Here is an 18,677-nt window from a genome sequence, read left to right as displayed (position 1 = left end):
TCGAGAACAGCAAAACGAAGATAGTTCGAAAAAATCTCCCTCTCTATATGAAGAAAGGCAATAACAATGTGTGACAATTACCTACTGAAAAAAAAGAATGGCGGGTGATGCACTAATAAGTCTGTGCGAGCTAGTTCAAACGTATGATAAAACGGATGGAAAAGTCCTCAAATCTCCCTTTCTGATGCTAGATACACTAACCGGCTTCTGAGATACCTACTCGAATCCTTAATAATCAGAATCCCGCCGCCGCAGTAGCATGTGACGTCAAATGAGTTGAACAAATAATAAGGAATTAAGTGTTCATAAAGACCAGAGTGTGGCTGCCATGTTAAAGTATAAGTATCCCTGCCGATGTTCCCTCATTCCCTGCTCCCCATCTGTAGGCGCTCTCCCCCCTCGTGTGTGAGCATGAGTGCCAACACACAGGCAGAACCTGCATGAATCGGCACCCCTCTGACGTAGTGGGTGTACAAAACAACCGGCAACAGACACAGGGCCAGGAGTCCGAGGCCAGCAAATCAACCAGAGCACTGACTGGCTCCAGGCAGCTGAGGTGAGAACTAAAGAATTCAGGGGTGCTGTGCCACACAAAGAGTTCAAAAGGGCAGAGGCAGGGGGGGCGAGTGGCCTCTGACGTCACCTCATGCTGTGACTATCGGATCATTGGCGGCTCACACACAGGTAACTGGAGAGGTGCCAGGTCAAGTTCAGGGCCATTAGGTCATGCAGCACCTCTCGCACTTTTTTCCGCGCGCTAATTGCCTGCCAATCTCCCTCTCAGGAGGTAGATTGGAAATTAGTTTGACCCCTCGTCTTCCCCACCCTTGTCCCCTGTGTCCCCCCCACTCCAAAATCTGGGGGGGATATGTCCCCTGCGTCCCCCACAGTTCCTACGCCCATGAGCGCTGGCCAGACCCGAAGGTATTGTAGCGCTTTACAGCAGAGAGGATAGGATCATATCAAGGAGATAAAAAATAAACAAATGTTCTTCAGACTTCAAAAGTTCCATTGTGCTGTGCGTCTGAGGGGTGCCAATGAGGTAGCGAGGTCCAAAGTCATGGGCTAAGTGTTCCTCCGAGCGGCGATGAACAAGGAGGGGGTTAGGGGGATGGGTTGAGGTAGGGAGTGGAGGAACGTTGTTGGTAGCCTGGAGGGTGGAGGCTAGTGAGTTGCAGATTTCAGTGTGGGGAGGCACGGTTGAGGTATAGTTCTTTTAGGAGTGATTTGAATTTTGGGAAGGAGGGGGTAGTTCTGATAACAACAGGGATGGAGTTCCAGATTTTGGGGGCGTTTCCTGTGAAGGAACGTGCTGCAGTTTTTTGTTGGCGAGTTTTCAAGGGGATGAGTAAGAGGGAGTTGGAGCTCCTGAGGTTTCTCGACTGGCCGGGTGCCTAGCACAAGTAGAATGGAGCAAGTTACAGAGACAGTGATGATAGAAGCACTGCCTGAAGAAGTGTCACAAACTCCTTGCTACATGTATTAACCGTGCTCCCGTTGGCCAAGGGGAGCACTCCCTCGCGGGTGCTGCCGTCGACCAGCGGCTGACGGAGCCCCACCCACTCAATAGAACGCCCGCACCGCGGCGGAAAAAACAACGCGGTTAAGGCGTTAAAAGCCTATCTCAACAGCATGTTTGTACCAATAATGTTTCAAAGCCTCAACAACAAGATATGTTGTATTACTGTAATGTCTTTATTGTTATTGTTTTGTGTGCTTTAACACTCGTGCAACTAAGGGACTTCATTGTGTGACTCATTTGTTTGTGCTGACTCTGACTTATTCGTTGTTTCCCTTTCTCAGCAGGTATCAGTTCGGGAACTTGCTTGAGGGCACCACCTTCTGAAATGTCGCCTCCATTTAGGTTTTGTCCTTTGATCTGCACTTGCTATTCATGTTTGGTTTTGAAAGGAGCTGCCACATCAAGGGGCCAGACCGCCCAAGAGGTTGTCCAGATTTCAGAGAGCTGCCCTTGTCTTTTTTACAGAACAAGGCTGCAAGTATTTCCTGACACTGCGCTCTCAAACTGCATACTTTCAGTCCCCGCTCAAATTCTACAGACATTCGAATGAGGTACTGTCTTCTGGCCCTCAAGCAGAAAGTCTTCTGGTGAATTGGGAAAAAAACGCACTCTAGTAAGCTGGCGAGTTGGGGGGTATGTTTACGTCTGTACTAGTGGTTGGTCAACCATAGCATGAGAGACACATTGGGAACTAACTACTAGTTCCCACCCAGTAGGAATATCAAGACATTTGTGTTATTTCATATACATGTTTTCTTCTGTGAAATGTAAAAATAATTATTCATGAAATTTGAACTGAGAATTGTTGATTAACCTTTTTCCTTCCAGGTCTCATTCCCTGCAGTACCCACTCCAACTTCCCATCCCCCGTTTGAGCACGTCGATACTTTGGTGAAATACAGAATTCAGAGTCAGGGCTGAAGGAGGGTGTATTGAGAGCATTGCTTTCAAGAACCTGGCCTGTCAAGAAGTCTGTATTGGCATTCTGACGATAGAATTTGGAGAAATGCTTCAAGGTAGTGTAGACCTGACAGACTACTGACATACAATGCTGATGAAATTAGTTATTTGATCAAAGAAGTTGCCAGGTGTGCTAATGAAGCACAAGACACATTGAAAGAATCAGCAGATGAATTAGATGTTGACATTAGTAGAATAAAAAAACGTCAACCAGAATTACGAAAATGGTTTTAACACATTATGAAATGAAGAGATGGGACTCATCACATTAAGAGCCCATATTAAAGATTTGACTGAGAAAACACAGGATTGAAGCGGTTTAAATAAATATTGAGAAATATTGAAAAAAGGAACTGTTAATGGGAAAAGGATAAAAAACAGTGAATTGAAGACTGGGAAAAGCATAGCAAGTGATTTGGAAATAGGAACAGGTACAGTGGCTGACTTTCCCTTAAGAGAAGTACACAGAGGAAACTGGTGCATGTTCCTTGGACAAGGGTGGATTTGTTTGCCGTTATGCATAATTTCCAAAGTTGAGAGAGGACCTGGCAAAGTGGTATGATGAGGTGCATAAAATAACACAACTCTCTCCAAGGGTGTGGACAGATTTGAATTTGCTGTTTGAAATTGTTGTCCCAGGAGATTTGTGGTTAGAATGTAAGGTGGCAGTGGGATAGGGGATATAAATTGGGAAAAGATGTTGAGGTTGACACAGGAGCCTAAAGTGTCCGTGCATTCCAATTATGAGTGGTTGATCTAGTTATCCAAGAAACATAGTGGATTCAAAAATCCAGAGAGAGATTCTGTTGGAGGTTTTACTTCTGTGTTTGTGAATGGGTTAAAGTCAGAGATTAGCAATCACATTCAGCACAGTGAATTATGTTGGTCAACGAAGGTCTGGAAATTGTCAAAGAAGAGTAGTGATTATCTGGAAAAGAAATAGTCAAAATTTCAGGAAAACTAATGATTACCCAACTGAAGCAGCATGAGAAGGGACAAATGGGCCAAAATATGAGTTTAGTGAAAAATGGGAACAGAAAAAATTGAATGAATGGCATGAATCAAATGGTGCAGAACAATAAGGTACATCGTATGGTTCGGAATGCTGAGATGTTGGAAAGGACAATGACTAGTCATCTAGGTGGACAGATCGGGCATTAGAAATGGGTATTTATACAGAATTTTGATTTTGTTACATTTCAAGATATACCACAAGTGGTCCATAGAAATAATACAATGTTTAACATGCAGAATTTGAGACCAACTATGAAAAATCAGTAAACGTTCCGAATGCCCGAACCCCCAGCCCCAGTAATACAGCAGAATGTAAGGAATAAAATTCCATATAACAGGAGTTATTCACAGAATAACGTAATCACCAATGATGAGATGGAAAGAAGATTGCTTACTTGGAGCAGTCTTAGAGGTAGATCAAAATGGCCCATATATTGACAGAGAAGTCAATGGTCATCCCGTTTTATTTTAAATTGTTATGGGGCTACCCATTCGAAGATCCTTCTGTGGAAGTTCCGAATCGATCCCTCTCAGAAACTGAAGTCCAAGTTGTAGGTATTAGAAACAGATACATTGTAAATCAAGTGTCAGCAGATCAATCAGTCAGAATAGGAAAGATATGGAATAAACATTAGTTTATTCTGTGTGATTTGAGGCCAATGAACTTGCTTGGAAGGGATCTGCTTTTCAAGAACTGTGTTATTTACTGTACACCGGATGGTTCTGCGGTGGAAACACAGGATTCAGTGTTTAAAATTAACACAGAAGATTCCAAGGTCGAAATGCACCCAATTTTTGTAAAAAAGAAGATCTCCCGCCAGATTTGAGACTGACAGTTATAGAAGAAGTATGGGATTTTTCAGGAAAGGAAATTAAATTCATTACAACAGCAGATCCAGTAACGATAAACATATAAATAAATGTAAAATTCAGAGAAGTAGATAGTATAGATTATCAAAAAAGGCAGAAGAGGGAATTAATTGAGTGATTGAGAAAATGATTGAACAGAGAATCCTTTAAGAGGTTCTTGGCAGTCAATGCAATTCTCCTGTTATGAGAATTAAGAAATTAACAGGAACATGGAGAATTGTACCTTCAAAGGTTAATAAAATTGTGTTTCCTTGTTGTCCTGTGGTACCTAATCCATCAGTGATATTATTCCAGATTCGAGCAGAGGTGGATTGCTACAAAGCCATCTCTACCGGTCAAAACATGGGCAGAGCCCCAGGGGAGATATGTAGGCCTAACACGAAAAATTGGATGGGCAAACGGTAAACATCTGCTCAGTCTATTTCCCTCCCAGGCTCTAAGCTACTATGCTTCATGATAATGCAGCTCCCAGAGGAAATTCTAATGGAAGGAGACATGAATGATGTGGCATCGGCAGAGATAGAGATAGACAGACTCCTGTTTGGGAAGGGATCATATAGGTGGGCGCAAACCTCAGCATTTCTGGGGCATACTAATACTGATAGTTATCTGCAGATTCCACAACTCCCAGGAGAAATAATATACATATCACCAAGATGCACATGGCAGCCTCGCCCACATCGACTATATCTTGAGACAACAAACCTCCCTGCAGTACTTTGCGGAAGCCCAACACATAGTGAGAAGAATTTCAGGCCACTCACCTACATGGGTAACACTTAAAGGTCAAACGGCCATGTGCTTGTGCGATGGAACCTTAACCCCTGGTAATTCATGAATGAAGAGATACTGGCAGGATTATGCCAGGGGACAGATGATTATATCTCGGGTATTGAGGGGACGGTACAATTGATAATTATACTTTGGGAGACCTACAAAGCAGTGATAAGAGGCCAAACCTTGTCACTGATTTCAGATGAAAAAATAAAGCGGAATGGTCAACTGGAGGAACTAGAGAGGGAAATCATGCAATCCCAATACCAGATAGCACTTAAATGTGTACAATACGAGATATAGCAGAGGATGAGGCCAGAGATATGTTTCTGGCCTCACAGAGATGCCTCTATGACATAGGCCACAAATCGGGGAACTTGCTAGATTGGGTTGACCACAGGGACTGGCAGCTCAACTTGATTGCGGAAGTCAAAGATGACGCAATGTCACATGTAAAGGGAGACATACATATTGCAAATTAATTTGCTGGGCACTATGCACGGTTATGTACAAACCAGTGACCACTAAATACGAAGAAGAGGCGTCGGCGATGCTACAGGACTTACCACTATCCCAGCTCGCTGAAGGTGACAGATAAGATTTGGAAGCATATATACACTTAGATGAAATAACTGCAGCCATTGGGAACCTGCAGCCTGGAAAAGCCATGGGACCTAATGGCCTACCCCTAGAATTGCACCTACGGCTAGCCACTAAGCTCTCACTACACCTCTTAGCCATGTACAAAGATGCAAGAAAGAAGGACCAGTTCCCAACAGACCAAAGGCTAGTAACCATAGTAGTCATTCAAAAGAAGGTAAGCTTTTGAAGGATTGTACCTCGTATCGACTGATTTCATTGCTAAATGTCGAAATAAAAATACTGACAAAATAACAGCAACCAGATTGTGAAAGGCAATATCGTCCAGGGTGGATTCAGACCATGTGGGCTTCATGCCCAATAGGAGTACAACACTTAACTTAAGGTGGCTCTTTGGAGTGATGGCCAGCATAAATAAAGTGTAGGAGCAAGCAGAGGTAATATCACTGGAAGCGACAATGGTGTTCGACACTCTAGAATGGAACTATATGTTCTCTATTTTAAGCAGACTTGGCTGTGGTCCCCATTTCACACAAGATGAGATTGCCTTAGAGCCACCCACTGGCTAGGGTCCGAGTGAATGAAACACACTTATTTAAGCCTCATAGGGGCAGTAGACAGGAATGCCCACAGTCAGCAATGATCTTTGCACTGGCGCTGGAGCCTCTGGCAGCATGGATCAGATAGGCCTTCTGGTGAAAGGAAAATAATGGAAGGTGGATGGAAGGACCATCTATCCCTCTACGTAAACAACATACTCATCTATGTGACATTCCTAAAGCATCATTTATACACACTTCTAGATTGCCCCCAACAGGACGTCCACCACTTGTGAAGACTGCAGCAAACGCTGCTAGGCAGGGCCACAATGTTCAAGATGCTGTCAGTTCCCAGATTCCTTTACACCTTGCAGAACACACCCTATGAAGTCCCACCACAATTCTTCAAGACCCTGAGGGGGAGGTCCACCTCCTGCTATGGAATGGGGCCCAGCAGAATTGTGCTAGCGACTCTTAAAGAGGGGTGTATGACAGGGGATAGTCGTACTGGATATCCAAAAATACAACGGGCAACCCAGTTGTCATCATAAATGACTGGGTATATGCAGACCAAACAGAGCCCTCGGTGCGAATGGACAGACATGTAATGGGGGACAGAGGGTCCCCAGCAGTGCTCTACAGAAAGGTGCCCCTGTTCAACTTTCCTCCCCACACCAGAACGGTGATATTGGTCTGCCACAAGGTCATGAGTTTCCTAGACAGGAAGGGGAAACTCACAGAGGAAATACCACTTTAGGACAGAATCTATTGGTGGCAGTGCAAAACTTACAGGAGGTGACCATGTGGGACAAAATTAGAATTGTGACTTGTGGGAGAGGGAAAAATGGTCCCCCAGAAGAAACAGCTGAGACAGAGTCCTATCACTATATCTGGGTCAGGCATGCGCTGATGTCGCACATCACCATGCGGACATAGATAACAGAGTCTACACCTCTGAAGAAGGGAATGCTTACAGAGCACCTAAATAAAGAGGCCATATCCTTCAAATATATGAAAATTATAAAACAAATCCGCGAAGCACCAACACACGCTGAAAGAAGCAAGGGAGAAAGACCTGGGGACTTTCTAGGAGGGAAAGGCACTGCAGGGCCCATAAATAATAGCCACTAGACTAGTGTTTCAACTGGTGCAATTCGGCGTACTACATAGGGCATACTATTTAAGAGCCACCTTGCTGAAAATGGGGAGGGTAGACTTCTACAGTACTATATGGGAGTGCCAAGAGATACACGCATACTGGCAAGCAATAAGAGCACATGTGGCAAACACTGGGACCTCACATAGAGAATACACTTAAGCAAGCCCTCCTCAGCGTATTGTGTGCGGAAGAGATCACAACATACCGCCACCTTTGGATATCCCTTGGCCACTGTGGAAGCAAAATGGAACATTGCTAGGAAATGGGGAGCGGGGGTGCCTGTTATGACGGACTGTTGTACCAACATCGACTGGTGCATGAAAGTGGGACTACCGATCCATGAAAGCAGAGGCTGCCCTAGGAAATGGAACCAATCACGGGCAGCTTGGAAGGCGGGCTATGGACACTGAGAGGCCTCCAGATACCAAGTCAAAACTCCTGCTGGGTGCACACCAGGCCACCCACATTGATTGGACTGAAAGGGGTGAAGGAGTGGGACAAGTGGATTAAAAGACTTAAGAATATGTATCTATTCCGCTTGGTGTACAGTACTCAACTGTGTAATACTGCATTTGATATGCTATCAAAAAGGTTAATGAAAATCTTTTGAAAGAAAATAAAGTGGCGGGAATCGCTTCTCTTAGTATTGATCAGTATGAGAAGTACTCCAAATAGAAAGGCAGGATTATTGCTCCATGACATCGTCATGGGAAGGCAATTAGACTTGCATATGTCCCTTCCGCTGCGTTAATTTCAATAACTGATTATACTGTATAATGCAGCCACAGGAGATTGCAAAGACTCTACTTGTCACAGCTTGAATGCTGGGAATTGGATATTTGCTCGAAAGCACGTCTGCAAGGGATGCTTGGATGAAAAATGAAGTGGCCCTTTCCAAGTCGTTGTAACCACAAATAGTGCAGTCAAATGTGCAGGTGTGCCTCAATGGGTCCATGCTGCTCACACAAAAAAGAGTGAGAGCAGTTGAAACGGTGAAAAAGGCGGGAGCTGATAATTAGGGTGCACAGACTGCTGAAAGAACAAAGTGACAGTTCAAGTGACCATCATAATGAACTCTGCAGCATGTATCCAGAGGGGAAGGGGGAAGAACATTTTGAAAACTCTTTTGCAACTTCTGAAGTTCACGTTAAGAATCAAGTTAGAAACTCCAAGAGAAACCTAGAGACAATTCAAAGTGAGTGGAGTCAGATTAAGAGTTCGAGATTCCAGAAATCCAGTTACAAAATGAGCAGAGTGAAGGGTTTGATTTTCACATGAGAAAAATATTGTTTTGCATTGTTTTGTTTATTGTCAATGTTATGAAAATGAGATGCAGCACCGGCTGTAAAATTGTAGGGAGGACTCTATTAATCAAAATACTTGTGATATTGCTTGTTGGTGTGCTTACTGACTCCTGTGGGAAATGTTTCACAACATACGATTAATGAAGTTGCAATTAGGAATAATCAAAAAGAATTAGGAATACCAATACATGATAAACAGTTGGGTGAAGGCTTTAGGGAGAATGTATATACAAGTATGATTTGGGAATACATACAGAATAATGCATGCAAGAAATAGTTTTCTCAGCGCTTCCTTCCTAAATCTGCTAGAGAAAGAGCTACTTACAAGCAATTTCAACTTTCCTACCTGCTCCCTTGTAGTGTGTTTGTGGCGATTTTAAATTATGAGTTGTTTCTTTCTCTGTATCTGGCTAACTATATTGTGACACTGGAAAATATATTTCTTAGTGAGAATGATAAAGTGGCCAAATATGGTATTTAAAAGAGATTGTACACATTGGTGCTGAGACTAATGATGGTGCTGCTTATTCATTCTTATTAAATAAAGATGAGCATGACTTTATTTTGGAATATAAAACGAGAGGTATAAAAGTTGTAAGGACTCAAGAACAGCATGAGATTTCAATGGGGTAAATCTAGATAGAAGAATAATTTAGGTTTTCGAGTTTACACCCAAGGTTGAGAATGGAGCAAGAAAGTAGAGGTAAAACGTATATAGTAAGGCAGAGTTTTACAGAAGGGGCTAAGATGGAATTTGCTGGTAAGCGTGCATGTGACAGAATCTATTAAGTCAGTGGGGAATTTCTGACTGGAGAAGAACCTGTGTTTAGGGGAACCTATTATGTATGTGGGAAGACTGCTTACTTTAATTTGTCGTAGACTATGGTGGGTTCATGCTACTTTGCTTTCGTTTTTCCTAGAATTTATCATCTAGAAGAACTGAATAAGGAGCATGGTTTGGGAAAGGTAAAGAGAAGTTTTGAGCAATAATTATAGCTATAATCCCTCCTATGGGGATAGCTGAGAATGATATCAAGATTAGACATTGATCGAGAACCGTAGAATGGATTGCCATGGATACAGCACGGCCTTTTAAGCTAGTGAATGTAGAGATGTTGGCGATGAGGGCAATGGTGATGCAGAACCCTCTCTCCTTAGATAGTATCTTGGCAAGGGAGGCTGGAGTCTGTAAGGTAATCGGTGCAAAGAAGTGTTGTAATTACATTCCAGATTATAGTAGAGAATGTGATTCATATATTACTAACATAACTAATCTAACACTTAAAATGAAGTGATTGGAAGAGCCAGGAGTCCAGGAAACAGTAGAATACTGGATAAAGAGTTTAGGGAATAGTTGTAGAAAAGTAGGTAAATTGTGATCATAATGCTGATTTGTAAAATTTCATTGTTGATTTTACTAAAACTAACAAACTGTAAGGTGAAAAGATATGGTATTAAGATAAAGAAGTACTCAGATGATTTGATATGTTGGAAAAGAAATGGATCAGAGAAAGACTATTTTGAGAAAGAGGATTTTTGGATCCTGGCTTACCAACAATTAAGAACATTGTAGGATGATGCCCAGGGGATAAAAAAACAGAAGACATTGAAAGTTGATGTTTACATTAATAAATAAAGTTATTAATGGGATTTTAGTGAAAATGTAGAATAATCAGAGGGGATCTGTCATAGCAGTTTTCAAAATATGTAAACTGTGGAAATATCTCTGGAGTGCAGTTGCTGAGGAAGCACTGGAAGATTTCTCTTAACTTAAGAAATGGGTTAGTGCTTAAATAATTGTGTAGTTTTCATTATTACTTGTTTCTGATTTGCCAAATGCGACCCTAACAATGATCATGCTATGCTGAATTTGCAGAATCTTTTAATAAAATGTGTGTTTTTGCCATAAAACCTTCTGAAGTCTTGGGGTTTAGGAATATGATTTTTTTGACCCATGTGCGTTCCATGAGTTTTCAATGGGTGGAACGTGGGTGTTCCCACGCATGCATCAGTGGATTTTGGCAAATTCCCAGATCTACCAAGAAAGGTAAACATGGAAACGAGTAAAAATGCTTCGCCTTCCCATGGCACAAGTGTGTCTGCGTTGGTGCAAGGCAGCACATTGTGCGCCAGAACATGGAGAGGGCAGGAATGCCCCATATAATGTACACTGTGGCACATTCCTGTCCTCTCCCTTTCACGCAGTGCAGTAAGGTGTCTTGCTGCGTTGTGTTGTATGAAAGTATAATATATCTGGCCATTAGAATTTTTGTTTAGAATATGTCTAATGCACTATTTTCCTGTGTCTCTGTTCTGACCATTTCATGGGGGGTTTGCTTACTCTCTTTTGTACTGTCTTTTGATTTTTTGTAATGCAAATTTATTTTTGCTGATCTTTGATCTAGATATGTCTTTTATGTGTGTAAGAATTGAATTGATTCTGATTAACTCTGCTATATTTCCTTGATAAGGAGTGCAGTCTCTAGTCTAAAGGCTGGATCAATTGAGGATTTATGGAGCCGGAGATGGGGGTGGGGGACATGGGAGGTTGCTAGCGAGAAGCAGCACTGCTTCCACGTTAGTACTGCTGCTGCTTTTGTTACAGGGGGCCAATATTGCAGCACTGTTGCAAAAATGCCCCCCACCGCTTGAAAAACGCCCCCCCACCCCCTTTTCGGTCCACTGGGAAAATAACCAGTGTGCGCTACGGCCAGTCCGGTCCTGTTAGTCTATCTAAAATACGTTGGTAAATGGTTTCTGCTTGGTCTGCTAAATTTCCCACCCACTAATCTTTCAACTATCAGATTTTTTTCCTCCATCAGATTCAACGCAAAGGGTCAGTAAATTGTATTTATATAGCACTCATTATCACTGACAAGGCGGTATTACAATAAAATGCATTATCTCCTACAAAGCATTGGTTTCTTCTAAAGCATCTGTATATATACCTGATTAAAAACTTACTTTTCTGAGCGTTTCTTCTCTGGTGGCTGTTTCTCTTCTCTTTTCTTCTTTGATTTAAAAAGTGACATTTTCCTTTCCCTCCGAGGTGATTTTTCTTTTCTGTCCTTCATTTTGTTCATTTTAAATCATGGTAATGCCGCCTTGCTTTGCTCTTGCGCTCTTCATTCCCAGGCGTCCTCACAATTAGCCAATGTCATGTTCATAAAGATGGACGGCTGGCCTGTCCTATTTTCTCTCAGTGGTGCGGAATTCAGGAGCGTCAGATGCTGTGCAGTGACGTCATAATGCACATACATTGTTCGAGGTGCAAGAGATCTTCAGCCAATGGAAACACGTTGCTCGTAGCATTCATTTATTTCTTAAACCCGTTGCTTCTTCTGAAACATCTTTATCCCTGAAACCAGGGGCTTTACAGGATTCTCAAGCTTCACGTAGGATGCTAATTGTTTACAAGGTTACACCGCAAACAAAATGGCTGTTTTCATAATAATGATCATAAAACGTATCTGCAGCGGCAAAACATTTATGAGGACAAAGATGATACAAGTAAGCACATTGCTGCCTGCCGGCTACTGAGACCCCAGAAGACCGAAAATAACTTTCCCCCCAGTGGTTTGAGAATGCCTGCTGCTGGCCTATCAGAACCTTTAGTCCCTTTTGGGCACGCCCAGTCTCCCAGGAAGGTCGCTGGCCCTCCCTGGCTGAAGCACCCCCTTGGAAATCGTGATTTTCTCATCTTTCCGTCCTAATGTGGCAGGGGTTGGACCTCCTTTGCCAAGGTTTGCGTTGTGCGGTGGCTTTCTTACTCTCACATGGCACATTCTCTCACTGCGGGCGTTTATCAAAACATTTACTCATGAAATTCAATATAGTCACTCCTTTACACACATGCAGCCAATCCGGCTCCTGCAGGCACTGCCATCCATGATATACTCTGCCACACCTCTGACACTCGGGCTCCTTTATGAGATTTTGGTAGGGCAGTGCAGCAAGTCAGCTTGCTGCGCTTCCCTATGTCATTGTGAAAGGGCAGGAATACATCATATTCAAGCAATATAGTGCGTTCCTATCCTTTCTCCCTGCCCCGGTGCCGTTTCAGCAGCATAGCACCAACGTTGGCACCCTTGCACGATGGTGTAAGGGTGCCTCCGTTGCATGCAGGATTGTTTTGTGCAGTAAGGAACAACTTTCTGCACAGACGCAAACTTAAGAGGCGTTGTACTCTTTCTATGTGTGCTGCAGAATGCAGCACACATGGAAAGAGGAAAAAAACGAGGAGAAATAAATATATATTTTTCCTCATTACACCTCAGCTCAGGAGGCGTATGGATATGGAGCATTCCCCAGGTTTACATCTCTTTGTAAATGTGAGGCAGCATCAAACGCCATGGGTGTTGCATGGGAAAATCCACAGTAACGCCCATGGAACACCTCCCGGGTAAGGAGTAAGGCAATGCAGCGATTTGGGCTGCGTTACCTTACTCAGGCCCGGCTCCAGGAATTTTTATTTGGGTGGGCCAAGGGGGCATTTGTTTGGGCCACTGAGGGCCCAAATTGTAACTTCTTGTGGTATCCTACAAACCCTAGATTACTTCATATCTACTTGCAAACAGTCACCATGATACAACAGATCCGTTCTGTGTGTATACAGAGCATGTGAAGAGTTATGTGAAAGTAAGTGTAAAGTCTGGACCTAAGTGCAAGCCCTCAAATTCAAACAGGCCAGGCTTCAACACAAGTAATTCCAGGCCGGATTATCCACTTTTCTACCAAGGTACAGGCAGTTGACATAGTAAAGTTTAGATGTCACAAGAGCCTGCACGACAATCCTTCTACTCTCCAGCTGCAGAAGCGGCAAACATTTAAAATAAGGAGTATGCCAAAGCATGCACCAGAAAGATGTTGGATCTGTGAATGCATCGACATTGTTTTGTCTATGAACATTCCCAGGTTTTTTACTTTCTCTTTATCAGCGGGCGGGGGCGGCAGGTCCTTGGGCAATCAAGTGTTTCTAGTTTTCTGAAGAACACCACTACCGTTTTATCTGGGCTACACTTGAGTTGATTGACCCTCAGCCAATTGAAGACCTTTGAGAGGCAGGAATTGATCTTTGCCCCGTCAAAGTCGGAGCTTTTATCACATGAGAAAGTAACTGAGTGTCATCAGCATAAGAAATAAACATGGTGCCAGCTTCCTTAACCAAGGGAGAAAGATAAATATTAAAGAGGGTAGGGCTGAGAATGGAGCACTGGGGGACACCAACATTCATGGCAGGGACAGGGGAGGAGAAAGATGGAAGCCAGATGCCCTGGTATCTGTTTTCCAGATAGGATGACATCCATGTGAGGGCAGTCCCACCCAGGCCGATATTTTTAAGTCAGTTTGAGAGCCTCTTGTGTGGGACCGTATCGAAGGCCTCTGACAAATCAAGTAATATCAAAACGGCCTTGTCTCCCTCGTCTAATTTACTCCTGATTAATTCTGTCACTTCCAGCAGCGCAGACTCAGTGCTAAAATTAGCCCTAAAGTCGGACTGGAAGTCATGAAGGAGCTTCCCATCTGCAATATGATTTGGAAGGACTTTGTTGACATGCTTCTCTAAAGTTTTAGAGAGAGCCGGATGCAAGGAGATCGGCCTATAATTAGCAGGATCCTTGGGATCAGCATTCGTCTTTTTCATCAAAGGGAGAATCTTAGCATGCTTCCACAGTTTGGGTTTAATGCCTGTGGAAAGATAAGTGTCAAAAAGCTGGTGTACAATCTGGTTGATTGTAGGGGCAACCGAAAACAGGATATTAGCTGGCCAGGGGTCTGTAGGGGAGCCCGGCTTAATGCTTCAAAGGAGGAACTATGATTCATCCAGCTGAAGCTCAGGGAAGGCAAGAAGAGGTGGTGGATCCAAGATCTGAAATTTGCTATTGACACTATTATAAAAGGTCATCTCATCCTCAGATATTTTTGAAAAAGCATGTTGGATCAGAGAGATTTTCCCATGGAAAAATTGAGCAATCTGCTTTGACCATTTCTCTGTGCAAGGCCCTACCTTAGAACGGGCTTTTGGTGAAATAAAGGATTTGGCTATCCTAAAAATTTCTTTACTCTTATTTTGGGCAGTAGCGATCTTAGATTGAAAGAAGTACATTTTAGCTCTTTTTACAAGTGTATGGTAAGTTTTTAGGCTATCTTTGAAAACCTTCCTGTCCTCAGGAAGTTAGGATTCTTGCCATTTCCTTTCTTTTTTCCAACAGTTCCTTTTTCTATCTCTAAAGAGATTACTGAACCAGGGAGCCGAGAGGGCTGATCTCTTAGAGGAGTTGGTAACAATCGGGAAGCAGCCTTGATGTTGTTACGAAGCCAAAAATTTATTCGAAGAGCATCCAGATCAGCGGTGCTCGACAACATTGGGATGGAGCGATTGAGAGCCTCTGCTAACTTAGGGACGGATATTTTGTGAAATGCCCTATAGTTGTTGGTTGATTGCCTAATAGACACTGGTGGAGCAGTGACTGAGTAGGGGATATCAAATTTTAGCAGAAAACGGTCGGACCAGATAATAGGAAGTGGCAGACCAGTCGTTAAATGAAAAGTATGAAAGATTTGGTGTAGGGTATGACCCTTCTCATGAGTGGCCGAAGAAATGGATGAGAGCATCTGAAAAGTATGCAATGTCTCCACTAAGAGAGTAGCCAGGGGATCTTTATTGTTATTCATATGAATGTTAAAATCCCCCAGAACAAGGCAATTGTAATAATTTAGGGCCAAGGAGGAAAAATGGCTGCATTTAGCGAAGTGATAACATTTCTGATAGCGCCTGGTGGTTTTTCGTAGAATTTATCATGTAGAAAAACTGAATAAGGAGCATGGTTTGGGAAAAGTAAAGAGATTTTTTGAGCAATAATTATAGCTGTAATCCCTCCTATGGGGATAGCTCAGAATGATACCAAGATTAGACATGCACACACACTTTACACTGGACCACAGTGCTAAAGTGCCCAGAGGCCTAAAACCACCATTACTAGGTCAGAGGAAAGGCAAAAAGTTTAGGGGTGAACCTGCCAAAAGGGCCAAGTCCAACAATCTATATTTATTTAAAGTCATAAATGTTACCGTTTTGGATTATGCAGCCTTGTACTTCGTTCCGCATCTCTTCGACCCACCCCACCCGATCCCCCCTTTGTTATCTCCTTTTTTTCCACAGAGTCTGCTTTAGAATGTTGGCGAAAATCTTTGGTGGCTGAGAGAGAAGACTGGAATAAACTTCTTTAAAAATCCATATGTCTTTCAGAAAAGCTTCTGTGGTGGAGAGAGGAGATTGGAATGACCTTCTTCTTCTTACTTCACATGTTTTTCATATTTGTATCACTTTTCACACATGTAAACATTCAAAAGAAGCACTGGCAAAACCAACTGGTGTTACCTACGCAAACGTTTGGCTTTCGCTGCATTTTTAGCCATGTTGCACAGTATTACAGCTGCTGTGCCGTATGTCTGAAAGTTGTTTTTAAAGTGGTGTGATGCAGCCAGGGCTGGTCCTGTCATGAATCCTTTTTATTGCTGGCCGGAGCGCAGGCCGAGAGGGAGCCCGTCTTACATGGATTGTGTAGATGTCACTGGGTCTATACCCCCGCCAGCAATAGAATAAAGATGTGGCCAGCGCTAGCCATGTCATAGCACCTTAAAAAAAAAACTTCAGCTGTGCAGCATGGCTTAAAACATTGACAAAGTCAATAGCTCATGTAGGAGCGACCTATTGGCTTGGCCAGTGCTTGTTTTTTCTGCCGGGCCAAGAGGGTGGGAGGGGACAAGCAACAATGATGGAGGGGGAGAGAGGTTGGGAGGGGACAAGCAACAACATGGGATGGGGAGGGAGGGACAAGCAACAGCATGGGATGCAAGGGGCAAGCAACATTGCAGCATGGGGTGGGATGATGTAAGGAGCAACCAACAATTCGAGGCAAGAGGGTGGAAGGGTGCAATCAAAGCAACAGAGCAGGATGGGAAGGGGCGATCAGCAGACAGGAGATAGAAAGCAACAGGACGGAGTGAGGTGGGCGGGGGCAAGCAACAACACGGGTGGAACAAGAGGGTTGGAGGGGGTAAGCAACAACACTAAAGGGACAGAAGAGTGGAAGGGGGCAAGCAAAAATATAGAGGGGGAGGGGGAAAGTGACAACACGGACCACAGCAGGGGGAGATGCACCTGAGGGATACAGTCAGCAACAATCTATACTCATATAGAGTGTTCACTAAAATAAAAAAGTATCTCCGAAAGCACGAGCAGCGGAAGGATTCTAGTACTTAGACCATGCTCCAGGGGAGTTATAACCATTAATCCAACCCATGGTCAGCAATGGGTAGGCTCTAAGCTCACTGTAAGCTAACAAAATGCATTGCAAGGGACAGTGCATGTCCTGTCTCAGATGAGACCTAGAAATTACTTCCAGACACAGTTGTTTTCTCGCCCAAATGCCCCCACCCCTTCGTATTTGAGCACCTATCTACCACTTGCCCATAACTTCTTGGGGTGCTCCCGCCCATGGCCTAACCGCCTGGTAACCCTATAAGGTGGAAGAGCTAGAGAACAATCAGTCACATACTTGCTGCTTCCCTGACACTACTGGCTATTTCATTTAATCCTTGCAGTGTCTGTCTAAAAGAGTACTTATTTTTATTTTACTTTAGGAGTTTTATATAGCGCTGGCCAGACCCGAGGGCATCGGAACGCTTTACAACAAATCGTAATGCAAGAGTCACACAGTGAGACAGAGGTATATATATTGGTTCGGAAGTCCCAGCATGCGGTGCCACATTGAGGAAGGGGGTCTTGCGAATACCTTGATGAGTGCACATTGTCATCGTGCTAAAACACTTTCAGGGAGGATGGAGCGAGGAGGTACAGGGAGCAGGAAGAGGTCTTAATGACACTGTGTCAGGGTGCTGTATAGTGCATGATTGTTCGCTTTGGCGTCGGTTCTCGGTTCGAGAAGGCACGGTTGAGGTAGAGGACTTTTAGGAGTTTCTTGAATTTTACAAAGGAAGGGATAGTCCTGATATCAACTGCGATGGAGTTCCAGATTTTGGGAGCGCTCTCAGCAAAGGATTGAATAGCTGTTTTTTGTCTGCGTGTCTTCATAAGGATGAGTAGTAGGGTATTGAACCTTCTGAGGTTCCTTGCCTGACTGGCCTTTTTGAGTTCGGAGGCCAGGTAGTCGGGTTTCCCTGTGTGCAGGGCTTTGTGTGTGAGGCAGGTGGTTCTGAAACTACTGCGCATTTCGACAGGGAGCCATTTTAGTTCTCTGAGTACGGGAGAGATGTGTTCATATTCATTAACTCTGGTGACCGTTCTGGCTGCTGCATTGAGAGTTGTTTTGAGGGGAGCTATGTGGGATTTTTGCTGTACCGGTGAGGACTGCATTCCCATTGTCGAGTCTAGATAGCACCAGTGATTGAGTGGCTTGTTTGAGGTCCTTGGGATGAAGGGTTTTATTTTGTTGAGTAGCTTCAGATTGAGGAGCCACGGGAAGAGGAGCTGAGGTCGGCAGCGCAGTGCTGTCAAATCGCTATATTTCAATTCCCCTGCATGTGTGCTGCATTGTGGTGCTGTGAGAGTGACTTATTCGTATTGACTGTGCTCTGCTTGCTGCCAAGGCGCTACAACTGTGCCCAGGAGAAGAGGAGCAGACGTCTGCAGCACCGGGATTCTAAAGCGCTAGGAGGGAATCCCGGCATGTGAGATTCCCCCCTGCCTGCTTGGTTGACAGCGGGCAGCTTCAACATTGTGGGGCACTCTTAATTGCAGAGTCCAGAAGAGGGACTCCATTTTCCCCAGGCGCTGTGGCACCAAAGGCTAACCTGCAAGGCTGATGGCACTTATAATGTGTGCCGCTTTCCTTCAATGACTGCATGGCTGTTAATGTTTTATGCCCCCTCCTAATGTGACTTACGCTAATGTGGTAATCCTAGTGCATTTA

Source organism: Lissotriton vulgaris, chromosome 11, assembly GCF_964263255.1.
Source record: "Lissotriton vulgaris chromosome 11, aLisVul1.2, whole genome shotgun sequence".
NCBI classification, from domain to species: domain Eukaryota; kingdom Metazoa; phylum Chordata; class Amphibia; order Caudata; family Salamandridae; genus Lissotriton; species Lissotriton vulgaris.
This window is presented reverse-complemented; position numbering follows the sequence as displayed.